The sequence below is a fragment of the Pan paniscus genome, chromosome 11 (assembly GCF_029289425.2).
Source record: "Pan paniscus chromosome 11, NHGRI_mPanPan1-v2.0_pri, whole genome shotgun sequence".
Lineage (NCBI taxonomy): Eukaryota > Metazoa > Chordata > Mammalia > Primates > Hominidae > Pan > Pan paniscus.
This window is the reverse complement of record NC_073260.2, coordinates 80,136,923-80,149,194: the sequence shown is the minus strand read 5'-3', so window position 1 is coordinate 80,149,194 and position 12,272 is coordinate 80,136,923.

Sequence of the window (12,272 nt, the reverse complement as noted above, 5' to 3'; positions counted from 1 at the left end):
TACGTGGAGTTTGCTGTGGATTGAGTTGTGTCACCCTAAACTTCATATGTTGAAGTCCTAACCTCCAAAGCAACTATATCTGATAAGAGGGTCTTTAGGAGGCAATTAAGCTTAAATGAGGCCATAAGGGTGGGCCTCTAATATAGGACTGTGGCCTCATAAGAGGAGGACAATCTCTCTTTCTTTTTCTCTCTCTCTGTCTCTCTTTTTCTGCCATTTGAGGACACAACAAGAAAGCAGCCATCTGCAAGCCAGGAAGAGAGCCCCAACCAGAACTCACCCTAATCTTGGTCATCCACCCCTCAGACCTGTGAGGAAGTAAATTTTTGTTGTATAAGCCACCTAGTCTATGGTATTTTGTTAGGGCAGTTCAAACTGACTATAATACAGATAATTATAGTCAACCGCTATAATTATAGCAGTTTTTTACATAATAGCCCCAAACTGGAAATAACCAGGATGTCTTTCAATAGGTGAATGGTTAAATAAACTGCGGTACATCTATACCATAAAAAATTTCTGAGCATTAAAAAAAACCCCCAAAGTATTGATACAAGGAACAACTTCACTGAATCCTCAGAGATCCATCCTGGAGTGATGGAGAATGTGCTGTGTTTTCAACGTATCGATGTCAATATCCTATTGTGATATTGTGCTATAATTTCTCAAGATGTTACCATTAGGGGAAACTGAGTAAAAAGTATATGGATCTTTTGGTATTCAACTTCAAGTGAAGCAACAATTATCTCAAAATAGTTTAGTTTTTAAAAATCTATACAACTTATTCAAGATATTATAAAAAGAAATACATCTGCTTTTGTCCACTCTGTCTCTCTCTTTCTGCCATTTGAGGACACAACAAGAAAGCAGCCTATACTATAATAATGTCTACCTTTCCTAATTGTTTGATAGGTTTAAAGTGCTTACAACTTCATTTGAATTACATTTTATTTTTGTACATCATAAAGTGATTATTATAAAGTTTGCTTGTGTAAGAAAACAGCTGAAAAACATTTTTTTAAACTCTTTTTGTATTTCAATAGGTTTTTGGAGAACAGGTCGTGTTTGGTTATGTGAATAAGATCTGTTTGTTTTTTTTTTTTGAGACAAAGTCTCACTCACTCTGTTGCCCAGGCTGGAGTACAGTGGTGCAATCTCAGCTCACTGCAACCTCTGCCTCCTGGGTTCAAGCGATTTTCCTGCCTCAGCCTCCTTAGTAGCTGGGATTACAGGCACACACCACCACATCCAGCTAATTTTTGTATTTTTTGGTAGAGACAGAGTTTCACCATATTGACCAGGCTGGTCTCGAACTCCTGACCTCAAGTAATCCGTCTGCCTCAGCCTCCAGGCATGAGCTACCACGTCCAGCCTGGTTACATGAATAAGTTCTTTAGTGGTGATTTCTGAGATTTTGGTGCACCCATCACCTGAGCAGTGGAAAGTGTACCCAGCGTGTAGTATTTTATTCCTCACCCCCTCCCACCCTTTCCCCCAAGTCCCCAAAGTCCGCTGTATCATTCTTATGCCTTTGCATCCTCATAGCTTAGCTCCCACTTATGAGTGAGAACATACGATGTTTGGCAGAAAACAGGTGAAATTGTTTTTAAGAAGTAGGATCATAATATCCATGTTGAAGTATCTAGTAATCAAAGTTGTGTAAGCCTACAAAAATCATACAGAATGGCCATTAAAATCTATAGATTATTCTTGAAATATATGTATATACACATTTGTATGTGTATGAGTGTGTGTTTGTGTATATGCTTGGGGTGCCTACAGTCTTTATTGTTTAAAGATTAGTAAGACCAAGTTTAAGGTCTATTGGAATGAAATCTGAGACAAGTGTGAGGCCCTGAATGTTAAAAGAAAAACATAATAATAGTTTCTTCTACCCTAAGTGGAGAGTAGCCTGAGTGGCTAGACTAATAATCTTGTAGAAAGTGATGTGAGATGTCTAAGTGTTAGTTGGGGCAATGAATCGATGGTTTTCAGGAAATGGTGCTTTTGCATGGACTTCTCCATGGTGTGAGGCATATTCTTTGATTAGGTATTATCAAAGTACTAATGGCAGAAGCAGAGGATAATTAAGGGCTCTAGGAAAAGAGGGATGGTATATACCAACAAGAAAACAACCACCAAGACAATTATATGATATATCTAACAAGAAGGGAGAAGGAATTTTTGATTCCCAGTTGTTTTACTGATCACATTTCCAGAGTTCTGTCCTCAGCTCTCAGTCCCAACCTTCTTGTATAAAAACCTAAGAGGAAGGAGCACTGGATGCATGACATATTACTTAGAAATTTATTCCACTGCAAGACACAGAAAACCTTAAGCAGCACCAACACGTGAGGTGATTGATTTCACATTGCAAGAATTCTGGGAGGATAGCCCAGGGTGGAAGTGGTGCTCAAAAAATGTACAGGGACCCCAGCTTTTAAGTCAGTTCTTTCACTTTTTCCTATGTTACTCCACCTCCAAATACATGTGTGTATTTTAGTAAGAAAGAAGTAGGGCAAAGGGCTCACACAAAAGTTACACCAATCTTGGAAAATTTTTATTATGTGTTTTTTTTTCTGAATTTGGCCTATAACAGATAAATATTCTTTACTATGAAACCTTTCTTTTGCAAATGCACATTGATGAAATGCAAATGGAAAATGATAAGAAAGAGAAAAATGTATTTAAATGACAGCCAAATTAATACAGCTTTGGGCTCAGTACAAGTATACAAAGCTTAAGTGATAGAGGCATTTTTAGACTACTCAAAAATTGCCGGAGGTTTATTAAGGTAGTGTGCAAACATCCTTTGTGTCCCCTTTAATACTGTAAAACAGTATAGCTTCCCATGTGATCAGGATAATTTTACAAAAATACATTTTGCTTAAATGGCTTATCTTTTCTTCTGAATGAAATACAAACATCTCCTTCTGGCTAGTATTTACGATTCTCAACATTATGTCCCCCATCTTACTGTGATAGATTTTTCTCGCTACACACCTATATGCACACCTTGCAATAACCCCTGCTTTTTCTTGAGCTATTATACACTTGCTCATGCTTTGTCCTCCACATCTGCCTGTCTGTTAAAGTTGTATCCATAGAAATAAAAAAAGTGGTTGTTTGGGACAAAAGTATGTGTGGTAAGAATTGACTGGGAAGAGGTACAAGATAATGTTCGGGGGTGACAGAAATGTTCTGTCTTCAAATGAGATTAAATTACCTGAATGCTTACATTTTATCTAACTCAATGGCACATGTAAGATCTGTACAAATGTAAATTTCATGTGTCACGTGCAAATTATACCTCAACATTAAAAAATGTACCAGCATCTAAAGCCCTTTGCCAAAGCCATCAGGTAATAAAGACAATCCCCAAAATCCCCTCTGTCCCCTAAATTATGGGGACTGATTTTCCATCCTTTGAACTTTCAAGCTCTTTTTAAAAAGCAATATGTGTTTGTGTGTGTGTGTGTGTGTGTGTGTGTGTGTACATACATGCAGGCACACACATAAAATCATTCCATATTCTACATGTTGTTTGGTATGTTGATACTTGTCCCATGCCCCTTGTTGTACTGTAAGTACCTTTGTTAAGGAACTGGCTTACTTGCTCTTTTAATCCTTTTATCACCTAACACAGTATCTTGTGCGTTGTAGGTGTTCAGTAACATTTATCAAATTGTGAATGGGCAACCTGGAGGCAGAACCTCCTCTAGTGACTCTACGTATATTCTATGCATTCCATTGTATCCTGTAACTTTTAGGCTTATAATTGTAACTTAGAAGTCATCAACACAGTGTGGGCTTGAGATCTTAGAATAATTAATGATCTTCATAAATTTTGCATAATTTCTATTCTGTGCTGTGTTAGGCAGTTCTTGAACCACTATAAATAAATAACTGAAGCTGGGTAATTTGTAAATAAGAGGTTTAATTGGCTTACAGCTCTGCAGGCTGTACAAACATAACAAAAGCAGGAGCAAGAGGGGGAGGAGGTGCCAACATTTTTAAACTGGATCTCACAAGAACTCATTATCACAAGGACAGCACCAAGGGAATGGTGCTAAACCATTAATGAGACATTCACCCCTAAGATCCAATCACCTTCCACCAGGCCCCACCTCCAATATTGAGATTACAATCTAACATGAGATTTGGTGGGGCCACAGATCCAAATCATACATACACCTTGTTGAAAATTCAGCATCCCCTCTTTCAACCAGGATTCCTATGCTGTATCCAGGGTTAGGGAGTGAAGACAGATAAAAGCTAAGATGAGATGTTAATTCCTCTTGGCTATAATTATGACCAATTTCCTGCATTGGCTGGATTTTTGCCTTGTTTTGTGGTTGTTCCTTTATCTCCAGCTGTAATTGAACCATATGTGGATATGGGCCTCTTTTTAAAATTTCTGATTCCTCTCTCTTTCAAAAAAATCCTCACATGTACCTGTGTTTGTGTGACATGTTTCATTTAGTGCCTGTGGGTGATGGGAAGGAGTTTACTTAATTTCAGAAACACAATCAACTTGAAATTCAACACTCTTCTGTGTTAGTCAACAATTTTCCATCTGCAAACATTTGCTTTATCTTCTTTGTCCCTCTCTTCAATTAAGATTTTTTTTTTCTCCCAGCACTTTGGGAGGCCAAGGTGGGCGGATCAGGAGGTCAGGAGATTGAGACCATCCTGGCTAACACGGTGAAACCCCGTCTCTACTAAAAATACAAAAAAAGTAGCCGGGCATGGTGGCAGGTGCCTGTAGTCCCAGCTACTCGGAAGGCTGAGGCAGGAGAATGGCGTGAACCTAGAAGGCAGAGCTTTCAGTGAGCCAAGATCGTGCCATTGCACTCCAGCCTGGTGACAGAGTGAGACTCCGTCTCAAAAAAAAAAAAAAATTCAATTTTCTTTTGCAGAAAAATTTAATTTGTTGTAATGCTCACCCTCAAACATAGCCAAAGTCTTGCCAATTCAAAGACTAGGTGAAAATTAAAATTTATACTTTGTAAAGGCTAGAATTGACCCTGTTGGAAAAGACTCCATCCTTTTCTGTGGTGTCATCTGAGGAGTATGTCTGTTAAATAAGAACCAAATATTGAAATGTCTGGATCATTTGATCCATTACTCCTGTCTCAAGAATAAAGATCCCTTTCATTCATAATTAAGACGTCTAAATCATTTCAAAAGGTAAAAAGAACCCAGGCTTTTGTAGTTCTTGCACCATTCTGGCTACCAAGGATGTAATCTCTTTTACTTGAGCCTCTACAATGACTGTGTTAGAACAAACATTGCTCCTCCTGCTCTGACATTTTCCAACAAACAACACCCAGAAGCTGAATGTTTTGTACCATCTCTAAAGCTATCTTGAGAGCTCTGCATACTCAATGATATTATACTCTTTTATTTGGATTGCCCTGTTTGCCTCCATTGGAGCTTATATTTGTAGTGAGTTTGCCAGATTTGGTAGAAACAACAGGTAAGAGAGGGAGGGAGAATTGGATGGGCCTAAAGAGATTTGAATTTCTAAGCTCAGCAGCAATTCTGTCTATAACTATAGTTATCTGTTAGTCTTAGTATACAGTCAAAAATATCTCATTTATCTGGCTTAGGAAACTCTGAAGAATATGAAACATAAAGCTTCTCTACTACCAACCTAAATGTGTTAATTTGCTAAAAAGCTGATGTAAGTTCATAATTTGAATATGATTCAACATAATTTCACATTGAAAATATTTTTTTCTGATTAAGAGAACAAGATCATATTTTGTTAAGTTGTAATGCAAAGTGACATCTAAAAATATGTCTTCATATCTTTGTGTGTGTTACTGACTGAGCATTTTATGTTTTGCCACATATCGATTATATTCCTGTAATCACTAAGATATCGATTATATTCCTATAATCACTAAGGTATCGATTATATTCCTATAATCACTAAGGTATTGATTATATTCCTATAATCACTAAGGTATCGATTATATTCCTATAATCACTAAGGTATCGATTATAGTATCTATGAAGTAGTATCTATGAAGATTGGCCAGTATTTAATAACATATAATGAATTTTATTGTAATTCTATTTGCCTTTTTCTGATGTGCTGATCTCAATAATACCTGACCTCAAGACTTACTATAAAGCTACAGTAATTAAGACAGTGTGGTATTGGTAGAATAATAGTTGAATTGATCAGTGTACTAGAATAGAGAGTCCAGAAATTAACTCACATAAAAATAGTCAACTGATCTTTTACAAAAGAACAAAGGCAATACAATGGAGCAAAGATAGTCTTTTCAACAAATAGTGCTGAAACAACTGGACATACATATGACAGAATGTAAATTTAGACAAAGATCTTAAACCCTTCACAAAAATTACCTCAACATGGATTTGTAGAGCTAAATGCACAATGCAAAACTATAAAACTCCTGAAAGATGACATAGGAGAAAATCTAGATGACCTTGGATTTTGCAATGACTTCTGAAATAATATAAAACAAAAGACTTATGAAAAAATTATTGATACATGAAACTTTATTAAAATTAAAAACTTTTGCTCTGCAAAAGACACTGTCAAGAGAATGAGAAGACAAGTTACAGACTGGAAGAAAATATTTGTAAAAGGCATATCTCATAAACAAAGAACTGTTATCCAAAATATATAAATAACTCTTAAAATTCAGCTGTAAGGGCACAATGTGATTTAAAAATAGGCAAAAGATCTGAACAGATACCTCACCTAAGAAGATAAACAGATGTGAAATAATTGTACAAAAATATATTCCACATCATTAAGGAAAAACAAACTAAAGCAACAGTGAGATACCGCTACACATTTATTGGAATGGCCAGAATCCAGAGCAGTGCCAGCATAAAATACTGGAAAGAATGAGGAGCAACAGAAAGTCTTATTCATTGCTGCTGGGAATAAAAAATGGTACAGCCACTTTGGACATTATGGTAACTTCTTACAAAACTAACCATATTCTTATCATATGATTAGGCAGTTTTGCTCCTTAGTGTTTACTCAAATGTTTTGAAAACTTATGTTCACACAAAAATCTGCATATAGATTTTTATAGCAGCTTTATTCATAATTGCCAAAACTTGGAAACAACCATAATGCCCTCTAGTAGGTGACTGGAAAAACTGTGGTACATCTATAGAATGGAATATTATTCAACACTAAAAGGAAATAAGCTATCAAGTCATAGAAAGACATGGAGGAACTTTAAATGCATATTACTAAGTGAAATAAACCAATCTGAAGTCTACATACTTTATGATTCCAACCATATGGCATTCTGAAAAGGCAAAACTATGGAGCCAGTAAAAAGATCAGTTGTTGCCAGGGGTAAGGGGAGAGGGAAGGGTGAATAGATGGAGCACAGAGTATCTGTAGGGCAGTGAAACCTATTCTGTATGACACTATAATGTTGGATACATGTCATTGTATATGTGTCAAAACCTATAAAAGGTACAACACAGGCGTGACCCCTAATGTAAATGATGGACTTTGGGTGATAATGATGTGTCAATATGGGTTCAGTGATGATAACAAGTGTACCACCCTGGTGCAGAAAATTGATGTGTGTAGGGAAGGATGGGAGATAGAGAATACATAGAAACTCTGCACCTTCTGCTCTGTTTTGTTATGAACCTAAAACTACTCTAAAAATAAAGCCAATTTAAAATAAAAAAAATGTACTATGCTAGAATGTAAGCTTTGACTTCACCTGGAAGTTCCAGAGAGGATGAGTTTTCAGGGTTTGCTGTAAGCATTTTATAAAAGTTTTTGGTTCAGGTCATGAGTAATCATATTTGGAGTCATTTCTTATGTAAAACTGGCAGGATCAGAACTCAACTGGGTCTCTAAATCCAGGGATATGAATCAAAAAGGGCTGGCATTTATTAATTTGTTAGGAATGGGAAAAGGGGAGAATTGTGAAATGTAGAAGACTGGTGTAAGACAATATGTTTGATAGTGACACGACTGCCTTGAAAAGTAAAGATGAGCCCAACTAAATTAAGTCAGATTTCTGAAATGTCTTCCATCACACCAAAGAGTAGGGAAAAAAATATGTGATGGTCTGATAACTGGAAATAATCTGAATACTTGGCTTAATGGTGGGCATTCAAAGAAGTAGTTGATGGTGAGGCTATTTCTTTTTAATCATTACATGAATGTTTGCTGGAGGGTGAATAGGTTCTTTGATATTTCTGTTTTTCACATAAAATATTTTCATGTCAGCAGCTGAGAAATGATATGAGAATAGATCTCAGGCTGGTAATTGACTAAAGGAAGTGAAAACATTGAATGTCTATATAAATTTGTATATGAGAAAGAGATTTGAAGAGGGAATGTCTTTGCTGCACCCACGAAAAATTTTACGTTCTATTTACTGACATATTAATTTGAAGATTTTACTTATGGAATTACACTTGGATAGATTAATACAATTTGAATAAAGATATTATTTACCAATCCCATCACACAATTGGATGGGGATGATGATCAATGGGGATGAGACCTTAAAGGTGTCAATCAATAACCAAAAGATATTTGTTAAATTCTCTTTTAAGGCCAGAGGATACTTGAGGAACTTTTGATAAATGTTGGTGCATCCAAGTTGGATTTCAGAAATTGGACTGATGCTGAACATGAGGAATCTGAAATTCGGTATGAGTGGACAATTTTAAGAATAATTGATTCTAGACACTCAGTGAGGGCAAAAAAAGCCAAATACCACCTTAATTATAATGCCACTAGGCTTTTTACTTTTAGTATTGACAAGGTGGCTCTAAAATTTGGTATGGATTCTAGAATACCAAAAGCAATCTTTAAAAAATGAAAATAAAATTGAAGGAATCACATTATCTGACTTCAATACTTACTATAAGTCTGTGGTAATGAAGACAGCCTTAATTTGAATAAGGATTAACAAATAGATGAACAGAGCAGAATAGAGAGTCCAGAAATAGGCTAACATTTGATTTTCAATCAAAGATTCACAGCAATTAAATGCAGAAATGGATATCTTTTATGTGTATAATATTGGAACAACTGGATATTCATATGGAAAAATAAAAACTAGAATGCTACCTCCTATTACACCAAAAATTAATTTGAGATGTTTTGGATCTAAACATAAAAGCTTAAAATATAAAAGCTTTAAAAGAAAACGTAGGAGAATATCTTTAAAACTCAGTGATAAACAAAAGTTTTTTTAGACAGAATAGAGAAAGCAACAACAGTAGAAGAAAAAAATGATAATTTAGGCTTCATCAAAAATTTTTAAAAATCTTTTCAAAAGATATTAAGAGAATAAATTAGAAATATACAAAAACAATAAAATGTTTTCAACACATATATCTGACAAAGGACTGGTATGCAGGGTATAAGAAGAACTTATACAACTCAATAGTAAAATGATAAACCTTAAAAGTGTGCAAAACATTTGAACAGATACTTTACAACAGGAGATATACAAATTAGCACATGAAAAACTATTCAGTATCAGAGAAATGCAAGTTAAAATCACAATGAGATACCACTACATACCCAGCAAACCGCATTGAATGGGATTGTTAAGATTTGTACATTTCTTTGTAATTAAATTTTACCTCAAAATAAAATAACTGTGAAGAAATACTGAACTATAGCTAATGGTGTCCATCCTGAAGCATTTAGCAAGCAATGTAGTGAGGTCTGTAAATTCCTTAGATATACTTCAAAAAAATAGAATGAATGGAATAATAGGTAGAGGAGGCAAGTTACATAAACATGTGATGAAATGAAATTAGTAAAATATTAATTGTAGAATCTAGTGGGCAGTGTATGATTGTTCATTGTAAAATTCTTTCACGGTGTTATGTTTAAATATTTTCCTAAGAAAATGTTGAAATATCATCTCAGATTGAATTGATGTAATGTAGGAATGACTGAAGAGCAACAAAGAGGATACATTTGTAGGGAAACCTTCTAAGTAAATATTAACTTCTTAAAACAGTAATAAAACATTTTGAGCTCTAAAATGTATGTAGAATTGTAAGATGTGACAAGAATAGTACAGAAAAAGGAAGGGAGATAAATGAAGTTAAAGGGTCCTAGATTCTTGCATTGTCTAGAAAGTATAAAAGTTTAAATTTAACATACACACTAATAAATCTGGAATGTAAGTTCTAATTGTTAAGGTAAGCAATAAAATATGAATCAAGAAGTGTGTAAGTAAAAGCTAATTGAAAATTAAATACAAAGATTGATTACTCCCAAAAAGAGGAAAAACAGAGAAACATGAAAACCAATAAGAAAAACGAAAATAAGCAGATGGGGTGGAAAACTCAAATAGTATAACAGTAGACATAAGTTCATATATATTAGTAATTGTGATAAATGTAAATGTATTAAATGATACAATTTTTAAAATACATTGTTAGATTGGATTAAACAATAAAACCCAAATATATGCTGCCTACAAGAAACTCACCTTAAATACAAGGATGAATAAAATTTAAAAGCAAGAGGATATTAAAAAGACATACCATATATAGTATCAAGAAGAGTCAGTGAAGTTACAATAATATAAGTCAAAGTAATTTAATGAAAAAATATAGAGATAAAAACTGGAATTTTATAATACTGAATGAGTTTACCAGAAAGAAACAGTAAGCATAAGTTTATATGCATCTGATGGGATAGCCTCAAAATATACAAAGCAAAATCTGACAAATAAGAGAATAGATAAATCCATAATTATAGGAGTATACATATCTGTCTCAATAGCCAACAGAATAAGCAGATAGGCAAATCAGTAAGGAGGGAAAGATTTGAACTTAAGGAATGCTAGCAAATCTTAAGTTATGTATAAATACAGGAGCAAATAACATTCAATAATAATTGTATCAACAAAGCTAAGATACACTATTGAGAATTAAAATATTCTGTTTGTGAGATTTCCTTGTTGATGAAATTTCTTTATCAAAGACTCCACATTTATAAATGACTATAATATGTTCCAAGGTAAATCGTTGAATTTTACACAGCAGTCTTCTGCAAGGGACTCTGTTTAAGCCACTTTTTAAAAATCCATTGTCAATTACCTTACAGTCAATTTTCCATCGATACAATTGCACTGCAATAAAATATGGAGATATTATGTCAACTGAATGATGGAGTGGAGGTTCCTTTTTATGGTATGAGTCAAGAATGGCTTGAGCACAAAGCCCTTTATAATCTACAAAATCTTACCTACCAGTATTTCCCAATGTTACTTCATTATTTCTAAAAATAATAGAAAAATAAAATATGTATTAGCAACTTCTATGTAGCAGATAACATGCCAGTGGGCACCAGAGGGGATTAATAATCTCTAATAGCCATTCAGAGCTTTAAAGGAGTATATGGCTTTTAGCATAGTATTCATAATTGCCATTCAGTAAAAAATATGATTGAATTAATTGCTGCTTATTAAAAGATGCTTTATAAATGCTAGTTGTGTAAAATTATATTGGACAAAACTAAGAATGCAGTTACTATATTTATTAGTTGCTTTCAAAGATGAGTGTGTGTGCCTTAGCAGAAGTTTTTACTTTGGCCCAGACATGAAAGTCCTTGAAGCCCTAGGAAGCAAAAATACAAAATGAAATTTCCTTGTGAATTTTGATTCATTAACTGATTGGTTAATTCCTTTCTTTATTCAATAAGAAAGAGATTTACTGTATATTATGCCTCAGAGACAGTGCTAGTAATTAAGAGATCAGTGACTAAGACTGACAAAGCCCTAGCTTCCTAGCCCTCATAAGGACACATTTTAGTTTGGGAGGTGTGATGGTTAATACTAAGTGTCAACTTGATTGTATTGAAGGATGCAAAGTATTGAGCCTGGGTGTATCTGTGAGGGTGTTGCCAAAGAAATTAACATTGTAGTCAGTGGGCTGGGAAAGGCAGACTCACCTTTAATCTGGGTGGGCACCATCTAATCAGCTGCCAGTGTGGCTAGAATATAAAGCAGGCAGAAAAACGTGAAAAGACTAGACTGGCCTAGCCTCCCAGCCTACATCTTTCTCCCATGCTGGATGCTTCCTGACCTTGAACATCAGACTCCAAGTTCTTCAGTTCTGGGACTTGGACTGGCTGTCCTTGCTCCTCAGCTTGCAGATGGCCTATTGTGGGACCTTGTGATTGTGTGAGTTAATACTTAATAAACTCTCATATATATATCCTATTAGTTCTGTCCCTCTAGAGAACCCTGATGAATATAGGAGGCCAG